The sequence below is a fragment of the Actinia tenebrosa genome, unplaced genomic scaffold (assembly GCF_029948245.1).
Source record: "Actinia tenebrosa isolate PJP-AT-01 unplaced genomic scaffold, QUT_ActTen_1.0 PGA_scaffold5__44_contigs__length_20552954, whole genome shotgun sequence".
NCBI lineage: Eukaryota > Metazoa > Cnidaria > Anthozoa > Actiniaria > Actiniidae > Actinia > Actinia tenebrosa.
In genome coordinates this window covers 1,482,430-1,501,435 of record NW_028292582.1, presented here as the reverse complement: position 1 = coordinate 1,501,435, position 19,006 = coordinate 1,482,430, and positions in this window count along the sequence as shown.

Sequence of the window (19,006 nt, the reverse complement as noted above, 5' to 3'; positions counted from 1 at the left end):
TATGTGACGCTTAACAGGAACACAAGTATGGAAACCGTAATGGAATACAGTAACCTTAACTTCTCCTTCAGGAAACTCCCAGATCTTCTTGGTTTTACATGGAATATACTCAGCCACTGCTCCACAAGTGCTACATTTCATTTCATTTCCTCTTTTTATCAAACTGAACTCTATTCACCTCATTAAACTGGCGCTTGTATCCACAGTCTTCATTTACACAACGATAGGACCCTCAAAAAGCGTTTTCCAGAAAAACCATAACGTCTTGATGTTGTGTAATGCGACCATTGCCTTACATCTTGGGTAGAAGCCATTTTCTTATCTTTGTCATACTGCACCCTGTAGATTTTCATAGCGTCAATGTCATATGGCAGTTGGGCATATTGCTCCAAAGTTCTGGTGTAAGTTTGAAGGATTCGTCCCTATGAAGTTGCAAACAAAAACATACACTGAATATCAGCAAATTTAATTATATTCACTTCCCAATGAATATACTTGACGTTATACAAAACATTGATTAACAGAGACTTGTTAGCAAGGGAGACAGGGTGGATGCATTGCAAATGATGTAACCCCCTAGCCATGGAAGGAAGAATTCTCTGACCCTCCCCTTGAGTTTGCATAACCTAAAATCCCATGAAATAAAATAAAGTGAAATGATCCTCTCCTCTGCTAATCCCTGACAAGTCCCTCACTACTGGGGAAGCACGGGTGACATTGTGGTGTAAGCTCAGTACAGTTTTAGCACTACCTAAACTTGATAAAACAACACTGCTGTTCAATAACAACTTAAAAAATGATATCTATTAGCTTACTTTTGTGTGTTATCAAGTGAGACGTGTGTATCATTTTCTTTTTGGAATAATTTCCGTGTACTCGCTGATGGTTTCTTGATGCATTTATTTGTTCCATCTTTGGAGTATTTTCAGTACTTATCACAACCTTGAATTTGAATTTATTGAAAATCTCAATTTTTAATAAAAGCTACTTTAATCTTTAATGAAAAAAAAAAAAAAAAAAAGAAAAAAAAAAGAAAACAAAAAGAAGAAAAAAAAAGAAAGTTCCCTTGTGAAACATAGGGTGCGAAAAAATTAATTGTAGAGTTCTTTTCATGTATATGGGTTGCAAACCAAGGGTATTACAAGTAACTTTATGGTCATGTCATGACGCCATATATTCAACAGGACATCTCCAAATTGTACAAAATCATTGACCAACTGGTTAGAATGATTGTACCATGAATGTAAAAAACTAAAAACTACACTAATTCATATTATACTTACTATAACTTCTTTATCATCTGTTTGCCTAATAAAATTCATATAAAGTTAGGGGAAACCAGTTTGTAGTTTATGAAATGCCAACAAGCTAAAAACTGATCAAATATCACTACATACCCAAAAACCGAGAAAGAAATCTTACCTTCGAAATCCATGCTGAGGAAACGGAAAATAATAATCCGGTGGGGACTGGACACTAATAACTGGTGTCTGTGGGGGGAGGGAACGGTTCGATTTGGATAGTGTTTGGGTTTCATGTGTCGACAACCAAAAATGGCGAACTAAGGTTCCAGCGATCGAGTCAGTCTGTTCATAATGACATAAAGTTTAATATCTAAGTGGCGAAATGTTCCTGAGAAATTCTTTGATTGAAGAGTCTTCAGTAAACCTTCTTCAAGCCAGTGAGAATTGCGGAATTTTGTAAAAAATGGCTAAATATAAGATAATAATAATTGATTCCAAATACCAAGTTTCACAATTAATTCATTTTGTCAAACATTTTAACATATACACATATAAAGTGTTATATAATCATCTGGTAACTACTGACTTTATTACTCATATAATATATGAATACCATGGTCCGTAAAAAATATAAATTAAAAAATGATAAATAATGAAATAGAAATAAATGCAGTGAAATACATGTGAAATTCGGGCTGATGTAGATTGGGTTTATGATTAAATTTGGAAATCCCATTCAGGGAAGTTGCTTTGCTCTTTTGTTTAGGGATTTTTTATAGGCCTTATGAAGAGCTTTTTTAGATCTAGTAAATCTTCCCCCTTCGCAACTAAGTCTCTTGACCTTGTAGCAAGTGACTTTCATTCCTCCATTTTCATCACTTTCTCCGTCGCTATCTTCACTCGACATTGCATCCTCTCGTAGAACTTCAGTCACCCTTCCAAAATTTGCTGGTGCCATCTAACCATTTCCAAAGCCATAATTCTTCTAGTTCTTCTAGCTTCTTTAATAAAGCATATTTTACTTTATTAGTTAAATCAGAAAAAAAATTTGTAAGTGAAAATTTTTGTCTTTTTGTGCGTGTGCTTGAGGTGACTTGTAATGTCTCTTTAGATTTTGATCACATCCCGTGAAATTTTTTAAGTTGTATTGTTGCTGTATAGTCACATTCTAAAGAATATATTACATATATTGTAATATATTGTAACCTACATATTTTCTTCTGCCATTTTTTTCTGCATGCCTCTTTGTGAGCCTCATACTTCCGCTCTACGATCTCTTTATTTTTCTCGTATAGGGAGAGGAAATATCGTCGTAATACCGCTGTAGGAGTACAAACAAATAAAATTATAACATTTTATTATTATTTTATTATCTTAACAAATAAGCATGATGAATTGATTTTTTTTCTTGAACATTTTAGGTTCTGCCAGGGTTGTCGGAGATAAAATCTTGAAGATATCGGGCATTCAGTACATACTGAGTAAATGGTTCGGCGGTTCTATATTTCAGTAATTTAAAGCAGTTGGTGTAGAAATGGAGAAAAAGGGGGGTATATAATGGTATCTTTGCAACTCCGACCCCGGGTTTCTGGGAATAGCATTTTGGAATGTTTCTCTTACTTTCCATTTGTTCTTTATACCAAAGGCTTTTCTCTTGTCCGCCATACTGGTGGTAAACCTCAATCACAACTCGGCCAACTATGGTAATATTGTTATCAGAGTCAACGCTACAAAGAGGCGAATCATTGCGATTATTACCACCGGAAATCCCAAGCTCGAATATATGGGGTCGATCATATTTTATGTAGAAGAATAAGACTAACTATAGTTCCCCTCGCAGCCGTTCTTAGTGTCGCTCGTCACTAAGGAAGATTGTGTGACTACCGACAATAAGTACGGCTGCGAGGGAGACTATGCTAACTATAGCTTAATTATTATATTATAAAATAAGACTATGAAAAACCCCTCGGTTCCCCTGATATTGATCAAGGGCATAAACCCAACTTACTAACAAAGCTCGACCAGATCAACAAAGCTAGTAAATTATTTTCCAAATCATATTTGATCTAAAAAAATCCCCATTGCGTGATTTCATACCGTGCGGGGGCCTTGCACTACCGGATTTTTCCGGACTTTTAAAAATTCCATTTTCAAGATGGCGGACGACAAGAACAAAAGATGTTGGCATTGGTCTTGTGCCGGTAAATTCTGCAAAAACACTTGGAAAACGCCAGATGTTGAGTATTATATACTCTAACTAAATTACCTTTAGCGAGCAAGAAGCTTCAACATGCCTATTTAGCTGTACTGGGAAGACGAATAGACGAACTAAATTGCAAAAAACAAGTAATTTGCTCAAGGCATACGGAAAAAGGCGAGATTTGGAGGGCTTACCAACTATTAAATTCACAAAAAAACGGAGACAAGCAACTTTCAGACTTGAAGAAAGAGCACAGGCATTGTGCTGCTGTTCTAATTGCTGGCGAACAAAAGGCAAAAATTTAAAGTACTACCGACTCAAAGAGAAAAGCCAAGGAACTGATTTTAATCGTGATTTCATTTGTTCCGCTCACTGGAGGAAAGGAGAATGTCAGAGTTTAGATGACCTCCCGGATTTAGCTTGTGAACCTACATTTATCGACAAAAAAGTGACCAAAAAAACCACCCCAGTCAGGAAAATTGAGTCTGCAAAGCGATCACTCACCGAGCAGCAGTCAGAAGGCAGCAAGAAGAAAAGAAGGAGGGTTCTCTCTTATAACAGTTGTATTGAATCTTCTAATGTTGACCTTTTGCAAAATGAAATTGATAATCTTAAGGAAAAGCTGAGAGGGAAAACAAATGAGGTAAATCAATTATGTGATTTGGTCAAAACCTTGGAAGTTCAAAATGAAACATATCAGTCGCAGCTGAAGCAATTTGCTCATAAGACTGAAAAATCAACATTTTCCTATAAATGCTTGAAAAATAATCCAAAGCAGTTTTTCTATATGACTGGACTGTGTTGATTTTGATTGTCTGTTTGCCTGTGTTGAGCCTTACATATCTGCTATGATATACCCAGATTGTAAAACTCACCAGCAGAGGAAGTTAACAAAGAAAACCGAGCTGATGTGCTTTATGACAGTATGTAGACATACTTTGCACCTTGGTATTGTGGGGTTCATGACAAATACAAGTAATTTAACTCAATCAAGAATCTTTACAGCATGGGCTGTTTTCCTATCAACTCTGTTTGACCAACTAGACCTGAGTCCCTGCCCAGGAGAGGTGATTTCTTTCTTACCAATAGATTTCTATGCTTCAGGGTTCAAGGACACAGTGCTGTTAGGTGATTGCACAGAAAATTGGATAGCTTCACCAGAAAACTATGACATCAGCAGTACAACCTTCGGTTCATATAAAAATCATGATACTGGCAAAACAGGAATTTGGATTACACCTTATGGCAGTCTATTAATGTGCACTGATATATATCTAGGGGCAATTACAGATAATGACTTAACTGAAGACTGTGGCGTACTTGATAAGGTGAAAGATAAAGGGGCTGCAGTTCTGACAGATAAGGGGTTTGGAATCGAAGACCTGTGTCATGCCAAAGGGTTGTCCCACAATCGCCCTCCAATGAAGTTTTCTGTGAAAAAAAGAACTTTGATGTGGCCACCCTACGCATATATAATGAAAACTACATAGGACGCTTGCGAGACTGGTCCATTTTGAATGCTTGCTAGCCCAAGAACCGATGTGACATTTTAGGTTGTGTATATAAGGTGTTGGCCAATATTGTAAACTTTTTATTTGATCCTATTTGTCCTAATGAGGGAGCTGAATCAAAGTCTAATGATAAAACAACAGATGCTACAAGACCACTTACATTCTCTTTATAGGTAGGTACTCAAGATTTCCATCACAATGAAACTTTATTATAGAGAGCTTGCACCTTAATTCCAGTCTATTAACATATATATGTGCAAATGCAATCCCAAGTGTTAATTAAAAATAAGTCTATGCTTCAGAGCAAAAAAAAAAAAAAAAAAAAAAAAAAAATAATAATAATAAAATTAGAATAACTTTGCAAAGTCCTTTTAATTTGATTTATATACATATTTGAGTTTTTTTTTATTTTCAACAACAACAGCAACAATAGCGAAAATTATAATAAATACTTTGCACAGTTATTACTTTAAAAAAGCAATTATATACATTCATCATATGGGCAGCACACTAGCTTCCTGTTTGAAAACTAACTGGCTAAATTAATTTTGCTTCAGAATTAACCCATGATCTAAAATAGCGAGTATTTTCAAAATTAGGGTGTGAACCTTCAAGCTTCTCTCCAAGTTTTGCAAGGCTTGGATGTTCAAAATGTACCCAGTAGACTGACATGGGCGTGTTTTCATACATGTGTACCAATAAATCAAACATAATTTCACTCAAAAACATGGTTTTTTGTAATAGGAAAATAAGCTTTGTGTTACTACCAAGACCATCGACCACAGTATTACCATCTGCGTGCCAGCATGCTAGCATATGCGCACATTAACCTTCTCGCAATGCTCTTGCGGTTTGACAAAGAAGACATTCCACGCGTAGCCACGGGTTCCCTATACGTGAAACCGCACGTATTGGAAAAGATGAAGGAATTCTACACTGCCGATGAACTCGCAGAAAGTGGACAATGGCGCGTTAAAGATGAGGAGATAAGAGCCTGGAGGGCACGTGTAGAATATCACGGAGAACACACCCGCGGTTCCATTACGCCGACGGAAGAGCCACTGCCCTCAGTTGCGGACCCTATTTCCTACCAACGCTTCTCTTACCTTTACGGTACGGGAGGCAGCGGTAAGACGACGCGTGTGTTAGAACTCTTTCCTAAGATAAAGGTGCTAACGCCAACGCACTGTCTGGAAAGGGAACTCCGCGAAATGGGCCACGACGCGCAGACTTACCACAGCTTCTTTCGCTGGAATGGTCAAAAATGGGTGCCGGAAGCCATCCACGACATACCTCCCGTGATACTTTGGGATGAGATTTGCACCGTGCCCTTAGAAATCCTGCAGGAGTTCGTAGACTTTCTCCGTGGAAAATGCCAAGTAGTATTTGCCGGGGATCCATGTCAACCACCTTCTATAGCCGGAGAAATGCCCCATGAATGGTTAAAAGAAATGGTAGACTATCATGAACAAATTAACGCAGACTACCGTAGCAAGGATCAAGTGAGGAAATTAAAGGCAGAATTAAGGGGCCTTAACGACGCCGAACAATCTAAGGTGTTACGTAAGAGGGTACGAGCAAAGTCTTACGAAGACTTCCTGTATTCTTGGCATCCTGAGGATTTGGTGTTAAGCAGTAAGCGCGCAGCACAGTCGCGCATACAAAAAGATCTACTGAGAATACACCAGGAGCGGTTCCCTAGTCATTTGGTGCCCGTTTGTTATAAGCCGCATGACACTCGCATGCAAAGAAGAGATGTCTTAGTACCAGGCACGGACATCCAACTAGAGAACGCAGTAACGCACGATAAAGCCTGGGTGCCCATAGAAAAGGTGGAAAAAATAACCTCCCATCCAGACTGGCGCTTGGGCTATTGTATGACAGTCCACAGCGCGCAGGGAATTACCATAAAGGAAACCTTATGGATCATAGACCAGCGGCTGTGTTGGAGCAACCTTATCTACACCGCCGTAAGTCGTGTGGAGTATGCCAAACAGTTAAAAAGAGCCTGGGGTCCGCAACTGCGCTACGATAAGACGCCAGAGGACGTAGCCAAAGAGAACATTGCTAAGAAGCTATTCCGCAACAAAAGACACGACGAAGAAAAAGATATGACGTTTGACTTATGTGTGGACGACGTCTATAAGAAAGGCGCCCGCTGCGCTAAGTGTAACATACCACTTCTGTGGAGGTTTGACCCGAATGACGATCAACAGTTCTCCGTGGATCGTATAAATAATAAACGCGGGCATTGTAGAGGCAACGTAAGACTGACATGCCTAGAGTGTAATCGGGCGCGTGGAGCAGCACTACTCTGAGTCTTTGGGGACTATGAGCAGCTCTTCCTTGACGAATCCGCGACTTGGGCCATTTAGGTAATACAACACGGGTTGCCCTTCCTTGGTGACGGACTTTGAAATGTCATACGTTTCCAGGGACCAGTTAGGATCCGTGGCTCTCTTACTGCCACCTTCGAGTTGCCCCGGCTGATAGAGGTATCTGACCACTATGTCGCGGGGGAGCTTTTTTTCCTTCAGTCCGACCACCCTTGAACTTCTGACGTAGGACTTGTGTTCCACGTGTTTCTTTTTTATAGCATCCTTGGGTTTCATTCCCGTAGCCCTGGCCGCCTCGTTGTTTAAAGCCGCGACGACCTGGGGGAGCCTCTGAGTCCATTCCCTGTTGCGTTTGGAGGGATCTTCCAGCTCTTTCCAATACTGGTACCCAAAGAGACGCTCGGCCAAGGTCTTATTGAATCTTTCAACAATGCTCTGACCCCTGTGGTACTCTGCTTCGGCTCTCCTAATCTTAGTGCTGTGGTCTTTCAGGGTCTTAGTAACCACGCCCATGAACCCTGTCCCCGCATCCATTTGCAGCAGCTTAGGCCATTTCAAGACGCGCTTATAAATCCTACCTAGGGCTTCTGCGACTTCCCCAGAATCCTTGCTGGTTATGGGTTCGGCGTCCTTATATCTGCTTGCGATATCAACTACGGTCACAGCGTATCTATAGGTCTTTTTTCTCACCTTGTCGTGCGGTAAGAAAAGCAAATCCGCCAGATGAACTTCATTGGGGGCATTAACGGTAAAGTTGGGCCTGGGAATGTACTTAGGCACGGGAAGATAAACCTGCCAGAGGGTTTGTTTTTTTAACCAATTCTTAGCCGTTTCTTCTGATACCCTGGCCGCGGCTGCAAGTTTCTTGATGGCCGACGCTCCTCTCCAATAGCCTTCGGGCCCATAGTAAATCCTCTTAAGTTTGTCCTCTACGCGGCCCATTATATGAATTCCAAAACAAGATTGATCTTGCGTCCGTTAAAATTCACCGTCTTTCCGTCCACCTTAATGGTGATGTTTATGCTTTCTACCAAATTAGACAAATCATAGCACAAAGAAATGGGAGTGTATTCTACCAGGTCAAATGGATTACCTTTGGGCAGAAACTTGGACATAAGAGAAGACTTTTCTCCATTGCTGTAACTATTGACCAAGTCGCAATAGACTTCGTAAGAGGATGCGACTTTCCATTTCACGGGTATGACCCTGTTGGTAATTGCCTTGCCTGAGACACCTAGTAAAGATCCCAATGCATCAGCTTTTCCTAGGGTTACCGAGAAATTGTTAGCAAGATTATGTTTGAAGGTCATTTCGTGTGGTAATCCCGTGGTGAGAGTATAACCGTACTTTGCTAATTCTTTTGCCAGTGTGATTGGGGTGTAATGACCATTGGGTAGCATTACGCCTTGATAATTGTTAGACCCCGTATGCTCGGTAACCATGCCATTAATTACATTATACCAAGAATTGTACAAAGAGCAACTTATGAGCCGGACCTTACAGGCTTTGATGGGGGGATTCAGATAAGTGGTAAAGTTATTCATATCGCTTTCCAAAAAGACGATCATTATATTAGATACGCCAAAGCTACGCCTCCGGCCAGCCCTGCGACTCCTACGAAGACCAATTCATTGTCTTTTTGTTTCTTAGAAGGCTGGTAGTAATTCTTGAACTGTGGCTTTCTCATTCTAAAGTCGGGGTGTGCTTGAGCATAGAGCTTAAAGGCGTAGTCTGTATTTTCAAAGTTCTTATCCGCCTGCATCTTGTCTTGGTAGTTCTTGTCCAACCAATCCCTGTAAGCTTGTCTTTTTTCATTCCAAGCCGCCACGTCCCTTTGATATTTCTCCAGCGCTAAGTCGTGTCTTTTTCTTTCGGCGGCTAATTCTCCGCTTTTGTCGCCTATAACTAATCTATCCAAATATTGACCACCATAATTAGCTCCAGTGAATGCTAAAGCTGCAATGACTCCACCTACGACCACGCTAGACATTTATACATTAGGGATATACTTTTCCTTCCGTAGGTAATCATTTACCATGATAGCCCCGCCCACGGCAGCGGTCATCTTAGCAAAGTTAGCGAAGCTCTTGCTTGGGTCTTCAGTAAAGTCTTCTTTGAGCACTTTCTTACCTACCCAACCAATACCCGCAACAATGGAAGTAATAATAGCTGCCTCTTCAACAGTTTTCAATAACGCGGTTGACATTATATTACAGAGCGAGAAGGTTATTACGCATGGGAATGACCTTGCTATTCCATTACGGGTATTTTGCTTCTCTTAGGGGGCTCCTGCGTCACATGTACGGGTTTTACCTTTGGCTTCGTAGCCCGCCATTGTAAGTAGAGGCTGCCTGCTGCTATAGCAACTCCTAATGCGCCAATGACGTACCCAGGATTAATAAAGGATTCGCCTTCGTCCTCCACCTTTTCTTCTTTTTTGGCTTTGTTCTTCCTGTTCATCTCTGCGAGCTTCTTCCCGGCAGCAACTCTGCCTGGAGATTTAGCCTTGGTAATCTTTTGCTCCTCTACTTGAGGGGTTTCCTCCGCCTTCGATTCAGCTTCGCTCATTTATATCTAAGGACTTGAAGGACTTGATAAGTAACTTAATAGGACCTGAGTTAGTACTTAAGGACGACTTGACTAAGTACTTGAGGCGACCTGGGTAATTCCTGAGGATGACTTAAGTAAGTACTTAAGAAGGACTTGAGGCGACTTGATCAGGTACCTGAGCAAGTGCCGCCTGGAAGACCTTTTCAACGTCCCTGTCCTTCTTAAAGTCCTTCCAAGACACCAGTACCTCCTTCAAGTCGACATGCTGAGCTACGTGAAGTGCCGCAGAGGCGACTGCCATTAACTTACCGCACTTCAAAGACAACCACCCGCAGGTTATCTTAAGTTCTTGGGCGATGACATAGTCCTCGCTTATGTCCTTCCGCAGTTGCTCCACGTCGTCTATGGGCAGTGCAAGTCCAAGGAGTTTGGTGGCAAGTCGGATAGCGGAGTCTGCTACGGCATCCGTGGTCTTACTCACAAGGGCGGCCTCATACCTCTTATGGAACTTCTTGACTTCCTCTTCCGACAACTTATTAACTTGCTCATGGGTAAGTTCCTTGCCTATCATTTCTTTGCACTTCCCAGAAGACACAAGGATGTTGAGTTGTTCCTTAAGGTTACTTTCATCTAGCTGTGTGGGGACTTCATCTATCAACTGCTCAATCTCCATATATGTTAGGAATCATAGATTCCAACTTGATACGGAAACCTCAAAGAGAAGATCATCTTGGAATGTTGGTGCGTCTTTAAATGCCGCATGTATTCGTGTAACTGTTCCTTGGATATTTCACCGCCATAGTCGCTTAAAATGGTTTCCAGATCAGACTTGCTCGGAGTATAAAATACTACGAGAGATCCTATGTTTTCCCTGAAAGGCTTAGAGACGCTGGTAAGCTGCTGCGAGAGCAACCAAACGCTAATGTTGTCATGCCTGCCGCTAAAGGCGAGTTTAACAAGCTCTGATGTGCGTCTTTTTACGTCGTCCCCACAGGCAATGTCATCTAGTATGAGCAAGGTTTGCGTATCTTTAGGGAATTGTTTGTGCCAGAACTTAAGATGTCCAGATAACTCGTTAGGGTCTAAGATATCTACAAAGAAGTCGTCATGTTTCGCGCCCACGCCCGTCCAGGTGCGGTTGTTCACGTAGGTGGGACACAGCAGCACTATGTAGTCGAAACGGTATCTAAAGGGTCCTAATAGCTGCTCTACCACGAACTGGGTCTTTCCGCAGCCGGTGGGTCCTACTATCAGAGCGTTACAAGGCATGTGATCTGGGTTCATTTATATCCCTTCTTTCGAAGGGAACTGGTTCCCTGATATATATGGAGCCCGTGGAAGCAGTCAAAGCAATGGTTAACGTCGTCAAAGAAAAGTCAGACCTGGAGAGGACGGTCGAAATGCAAAGGGAAGAAATAAACCGGTTGAATGGACGCGTAAAGGAGCCTTATGATGAAATGTGCGGTCTGAAGCGCGTAGAGCGGTTTGGCGCGCTGGTAACGATTGCAACGTGGGCTAAGGAGTCCGTCGTGGACTTCATGCGCTACCCAATCTAATGTCCCTCAAAATGTTAAATGGAGGTTAAAATATTGTTAAGCCACCTGCCAAACTCCTCCAAAAGATGCCTCAAAATGTTAAGCTGAGGTTAAAATATTGTTAAGGAAGGTCGGAAACTAACTCGGAAACTCCCTCGAAATGTTAAGCTGAGGTTAAAATATTGTTAAGGACCACATCAAACTCCTCCAAAAGATGCCTCATAATGTTAAGGAATGGTTAAGACTTTGTTAAGGTTACCGTCAAACTCCTCCAAAAGATGCCTCAGAATGTTAAATGGAGGTTAAAATATTGTTAAGTATATATGGACTGCTTGAAATGTAAGAAGGTACTTAGTACCAAACAAAGACTGCGATACCATGTTTGGCATGGAGTTTGCACAAAGAAGCCAATCAGTAAGGTCTGCAATGACTGTAATAGGGAGTTCAGCACTCTTCAGAAGCTGCAGTACCACGTCAAAAAGGGGGTTTGCCGTAGAACTACGCAGTGTAGTTACTGTGCTAAGGTTCTTAGTAGCCGCCAACGTCTTCAGACACATAAGAAAAGACACGAAAGGGCATACCAATTCTTTGCAGAGAAGTACGATCTGGAAGGAGTGGATTGTTACCAGTGCGGCGATCTCATGAGTCGTTGTGAACATAAGGATGATTACCTAAGGAATCGAATAGACTACTTTAGGAAGATAAGTAGGACGCTACCCCGTTTTGACGCGTTAGAAGGTGTCCCATGGACTAACAGGGAATATTGGAGGCAGCAGTGTGAGAGATGTGGATGCGTAAGAGAGGAGGAACACATATTCAACTGTCTCTTAACAAAGTCTTAACCTCTATCTAACATTCTAGGGCGGTTTCTGAGATAGTTTCCGGCCTTCCTTAACAAAGTCTTAACCTCTACTTAACATTCTGAGGCATTTCTCAAAGGAGTTTGATGGGGTCCTTAACAAAGTCTTAACCACCATTTAACATTCTGGGATGGTTTCTAGGAGGGTTTCCGACCTTCCTTAACAAAGTCTTAACCTCCATTTAACATTCATCCTTGAATATATGGACTGTATTACATGCGAACCCCCTGCAGATTGCATCGTTAAAAAAGAGTCGCCGAGCAGAGATACGACTGCCGACGACCCTATTTTGAATGCGCCTAACCACATAGAGGCGAAGGAAGGACGCACTTTGCGACGTCAAAGGCCCAGCGGCCATCCTTCTTTCCATACGACCTCAGATGCGTGAACTCCTGTCCTTCGATGACGTATCGGACGCGATCTGGCGCCCACAGGCTGTACGTGACACCCTCGTGCGCCAATAACAACCGTAGCCTGTCAATATCATCAAAGGCTACGTAATTTTTTATTTCGTAGGTAACGCCCTCCTTTAAGTCTCTCCAGTGTATCTGCCTTACAGCATTAAACGTCATATATTCTATGGAATATCTTTAAATGCGTTCCCAGAGTCTGCGCGCTTTTAAAGCGCTTGCAGCACCACCTACATGGTAAACGCATTCCTTGTGCATACTCTGTGATGGCTCTGCAGATATCGTCGTAATCGTTGCTGATCATTACTTTATAACCATTCTGCTCATACCGCTGCAGCAGCAGGCGTTGATCCTCAGATAATACCCCGTTGCCTTTAGGAGTCTTCAGCTCGATGCAGAAACCACGGTATCGCACGTGTGCATTGAGGATTAACAAGTCGGGCTGGCCACGTTGATATCCTTTCTGCCAGCACTTTATGCGTTTACCGTCGCTGTCCTGCAGTTCGCCTAGACCAGGGGCCACGAGCATTTGGGGGTAAAACCTGCGGATGTAATCCACCACCTTTTTATGTAGGTGGAATTCATTTTCGATCTTGAAGACCAGCTTGTTAGGACTGTCAAAACGCCTTTCTATTGCGTATCGACCGTCCTTACGCAGCGCGGGTAGGACTTCCTCAAAGACCCAATCGCGGAACTCTACGGCCTTGGGCAGTTTGGAGCTGAATATCAGTTCATACAACCCAGGCTCGGTTACGAACAAGGAATGTGGGTGCGTAGTAGAAGGGGAACGAATCGTTACCCTTAGCTCACCCAACCTCTTCTTGTGTTTCTCCGAGACGTGGTCACTAATAGCCTTATTGGTGTTTTCGTAGCCCAATGCTGCAGCCACTTCCTTCGCCTTAAAGTACAAAGTTTCGCCTTGCACTATGCATTGCAGTTTGGTGTTGTTGTTTTCGAAGACGCGTAACATGGTATATCTGAGAAATATCTTGACTTTTTTCCTTTTTTAGGATGAGGGAGCGCTGCGAGCGAATCAATATGCAACACTCCTTAGCTGATTAATTTCTACGCTTAGCTGCGCGTTAGACACCACGAAGACGTAGCAGTTTATCTTGTCACTGTCGCCTGCGGAGGCATTCTTTGCGCGCTTAATCTCCAAAGTGATGCCGTCCTGGGTGTTTACCAACCGCAGACCCTGGCCGTGCATGGTTTCGTCGTTGGTGGTGCGCATGTCGATCCATAACGCATACTTATCATTAAAGAATTCCTCAGGGCTAATTTGGTCGCCAAACTTACGCATTGCCTCCCTGTAGATATCTGCAGGCTTTATCCCCTGGGAGTAAACCTTGTTAGGTACTCCGTTGATATTTACCCCCACGTTAGTAATGTTGGGGTTGTGGAAGGCTTCGGAGTCGCGCTTACCAGCCTCGTAGGGTTTGGCGAACACCAACATCAACCCCGTGAGACTTCTTCGGGGGAGGTTAATGCTTTGGTTAATAACCTCGTCCGTCTTATCCAGGAAGCTAAATGTCTTGTACATCACTACGTGGTCGTAAAGGAATGCCTTTCCGGCGCTATATTCCATGCCAGCGCTACGGGCCAGCTCTTCGCTGTATACCGTTTCGTACTGCAGCTCTAAGTTAGTGATAGAATAAGGATCAACAGCCCCGCTAATTGCGCTGTCCATGCCTCCAATGACGTTTGTAGTGTCTGCCAAGGTTACTTCAAACTGTAACTCGGATAACTGTCTGGGGTAGTACACGCCATGACTCGTAATTACTTCGAAATCCAAGGGGATAACGTACTTGCTACCATAGGCGGTCTTTACCCTCGTCGCGTCTGCTACTGCGGTTGCTCCGCTGGAGTCCGTAGGCGCCGGGTTGGTATCGCTGCGAAGCGTACGAAAGATAACGCTTCCAATTCCCTGCTCTATCTTTTGTGCACGGTCGAAGGCTGTTAGCCACAGATCCTTATACGTGGTGTACAAATCGTACCTGTTCAAGTCCAAGAGGGATTCCCCGGCAAACTTGATTCTCATCTTAGAGACGAGGTTCCTGCCCACGTTATTGACGGTATAGCGCTTGTCCTTGGTGCTGGGCTGCACCGCTAGGTCAAACCTTAAAGCCAAGGTGCCGGGTACTAGGACTAGGTTATCCGTTAGACGGGGTATGCCTACATACAAGGTTTCTCCTGGTTTTGCGCTGCTGGGGGTAAAGGTGACCTGGTGAAAGGTGCGTTCTGCCTTTAGTCCGCCAACCTGCTTAGGTAATACGTTGGGGTTTAACTTTGAGCTTATATATAATGGAAGTAGAAGGAACGGATTTTGACCCCCTTACCGAAGAAGGCCAAGTCGATATTAAAGATGAAGAATTTGACGCATGGACTAAAGGCGCGGAGACCGACCCCCTAATCTACAACATGGCCCTAGAAAACAAGTATGGCAATAGGTGGAAAAGCTTCAGGACCTCCTTGAATCGCATGTGGCAATCAAAGAACCGCGGCAGCCCCGTCCCTGAGTACTTGGAACTTCGAAACATAGACGAGCAGGGAGCAACCGCGCGGGAAACCGTAGAGTGGGCAACGCAAGAGCTAAGGCAGCGCTATTCCCGCTTTGCGGCTGACGACGTAAGGCTCACAGAACGTGGAAACAAAGTCCTTATAAGCGTCCAAGACCTGAGATTTCCTGACAAAGACTGCTGGACGACACCGCAACCCCTCTTTGATGAGAATGGTGACGTTAGGGGTGACGTCTCAAGATTAAAAGGCTTCCAGCATGCCATTAGAAGCCTGTTAGAAAGGTTGGAAACCCTGAACGAAAAGGTCGCGCTAGAAAAACGCGACAATGAACTGCAAGAAACGTTGAAAGAAAAGGAAGCAAATTACGAAAGACAAATACAGCAGCTAACCGATGCTCAAAAGAAAGAAATCAAGGGCAAGGACGAAGTCATACTGCAAATCAAGCGAGAAGCTGAAACGGCCTTAGACGAAAGAGACTGAGCCCGACACGCCTTCGAGCTCGCCCTGCAAGACCTGAATATGAGCAAGGAAGAAGCTAAAAACTTGCATATCACCATAGCCGGCTCTTTGGAGGAACGGCGGCAGTTGGTCGCTGAAATCAACACCAAGGAAAAGCAAATTCGGCAAATGAGCCAGGCTATTGAAGACCTGGAGGGGCAAATAGAGCGGCAGCAGGAAATAATCAATGACCAGACTCGTCCCGAAGAGGAAAGGGAGGCGGCCCAAAGGGAAGTAGAAACCCTTGAGGTACGCCTTGCGGAATTACAGGCGCAAAAGGAAAACCTGGAAAAGGAGTTGGGGCTTACCACCAAGGAAAAGGTAAAAAGAGCTCTGGTGAAGTATGGCGTTCCGCTGGCATTCGCAGTTGCCATTTCAAGCGTAGTAGGGGTTATCCTATCCGCGCTTAAGGCTACGGGCGCAGGCGTGAAAAAACTGGGTTCTGGTTTGACGGACTTGGGGAAAAAGATGGCAGCCGGCTTGCCTGGGCTGCTTGGTAGTGTCCTTGGCCTGGCACTTAGGGCCGGCGGAGAACTGTTAAAGTTCGTGGGGAATAACATTTGGATATTAGTCGTAGCTATTGGGGTGGTCCTCCTGAAGAAGATGAAGGGTTGATCTTATCCTTGTGTATTACTGGTGGCTTATCGTCGTCAGGCATCCGAGGCGTCCTTGACTGGGGATAAGTAAAGATAGTATTCGCACCGCCTTGATAATGCGGAACTAGCGGCAGCACACTCATGGTGCTAATGGGCTTATGATTCCAAATAGCATCCGTCAGGGAACCTCTTGACGGGGCGGCATTTATCCGAAGGTAGGCAACGTCGTTGGGGAGAACCTGAAGCTTCGCATATTGGCAATTGGCTATCATGTGAAACGTTACCGGCGTTAAGTCTTCTCCGCTTTTTGGAGGGGGTTCCGATGAAAAATGGGCTGGGTTCCTTTTGCTATCTTTTTTTCTGTAGAGTAGTAATGGATGGTCATTCTCATCGACGATCCTAAACCCGACATTACACGAATACCCCGTCGAAATGCTAATGGTACACATGACCAATCCCAGGCCCCCAACCTTTACCCACAGCCCGGTGTCAAGCCAATGCTGTTCTAAGTAGTCCTTCTCCTCCAAAAAATGTTGAAACCAATCTTCCTTCGCGTGCGGATTCATATATTTCAGCAAACATAGTTTGCTTCTAGAGACTAAGCACCGTAAGAGTGCTGATGGTTGCGTGGTTATAGATAGTATCCATTTGATTTTCTATGCTATTTACGCAAACGCTCCCACTATCATCTACGCGTATTTGCAGCTTTACCTTTCCATGGCAATCGGCCACCATGTGTAAAGTCCAAACCGATAGATTTTCGGCGCTCTGGGGGTTGGGCTCTACGGAGAAATGCGCAGGCTCCCTGTTGTTCGTTTTCGTACGCATAGGCTGCAGTATGCCATTGTCATCCAGGAACCTAAAGCCCACGTTGGCGTGACTACTCGTGCCAATGCAAATACTGCATATTATCAGCTTCTTTCCGGAGTAGTTCAAGTCCACGGACATGCCCGTGACATCAACCCAAGATGCTTGGGTGTATTTTTTCTCGCCTGTGTAAGTCGTATAAACACAATCTACTCCAGCTACGTAGGGGTTGTTCATCGCCATATATAATAGCTCAGACCAATACTTGCAGCTGCTAGGCCGGCTTTTAATAAGTTATGGTCATATTCCTCGGGTATGGTTGGTAACGCGGGAATATGCTTTGATGGTTTCTTAACTACGGGTAGCTTCGTTTCGTGTGACTTTTTTGGCTTCTCTACGAAGTGAGGAATGCCCTTGGTCATGTCAGAGTTTACGTCATTCACCCCAAACTTCATGTCTTTGGTTGCTCGCTGCAGCTTGTTATTATAACCCACGACGGAATTGGCGTTGATAACCAAATTACTTGGCATTAACCAACAACCAGGACTCAAGGCATAATCTAACCGCACTTTAGATTGCTGCACCGCAAGTTGATACCTTTGAACTGATTTAGAGATCTCATTCTCGATAACAGCGCTTTCAAAGAGGACAAGGAATACTTGTTGTGTTTCCTGCGACGCACCACTGGCATCTACGATGGGGCTGCGAGTGCTAACCTGTGCTCCTAGAATACAGTAGACAAAGGCTTCGATGCTTCGATTAATCCTTGCTAGATTCTTTAGGCCAATGCCCTTTGTGGCAAAGAAAGGCGCCCAAGGATACTTCTCTTTACTTTGAATAAAGTAGATTAGATTACCCTTTGTTCCACTGCCTCCTAAGTCTGAGAATTCGTAGGAGCTAGGATATCCCATGCCCGGCGTTTCTATGCTGGCACCAACGTACGAAGCATAGGTGTAAGTTTCTCCTAAACCATGGGCGGCACCCTCTTTGTTGCGAAAATCGGGATTGGTAAGCTTAAACTCATTCTTTAGTCTCTCCCATGCAACTTTGTCATATTTGTTATCCTTTGGGTTAAAGACAGTGTCGCCCGGAAGCGGAACACCCAGCTCCTTTAATATCCTACGAATAGTAAAAGCAACGTGAAATCTTAGGAACATGTCCGCGGCTTTACCACATCCTGTAGTAGCAGCCCAGACAGCAAAGTTTAACTGCTGCGGCCAATACCGCATGTTGGGACCTGATAACCATTCTTTGGATTCTTTCCCTGAGGTATGTTTCATGGCAATTTCTCTAAAAATGTCTCTGACCTTTGTCTTGAAAGTCGTAAGACCCACGGGGATTTTTAAGGAGGTAACCATCTTAGCAAAGTCATCCGCTCCACCTTTGTTGTCATAAAATGGGTAATCCTCTGTTGTCGGTAATAGATTCTTTGGGAAGTTTGGCTCCTTTTCTACCGTTTTCCTATGTTTAACATAGTCGGGTGGTAAAATCTTAGGATGCTTGGCGGTCGCCTTTGGCTCCAAGTCCGCATTACTGTACATTCTTTTGCCGTTGAAGTAAATCCCATTGGGCCTTCTTTCGAACTTACTAGGGTCTGCATGCGGAAACATCTTCCTAAAGGCCCTCCAATTCCAGTAGTTCCGGTTGTCATGATGTGGCTGCTCCTCAGTATCATTCCCAAAAGCGTCGTACATTAGTATATATAATGGATGTTATACCATCAGCACCTCAGTTGTACCCAGATGTTCCCAATTATCACACTACAACACCCATTGAAAATGCAGAGAACTTTCGTTTGAATAAAGCAAATTTAATACTGGCTTACTTGGAAGGGCAGACGAAACACTACGAAAAAGTTAGGAAGAAATACGTTAGAGCCCGGAGTACGCTACATAAGATTGCGATAACTTCAGGATCCATATCTGTCGTGTTAACGGGCTCC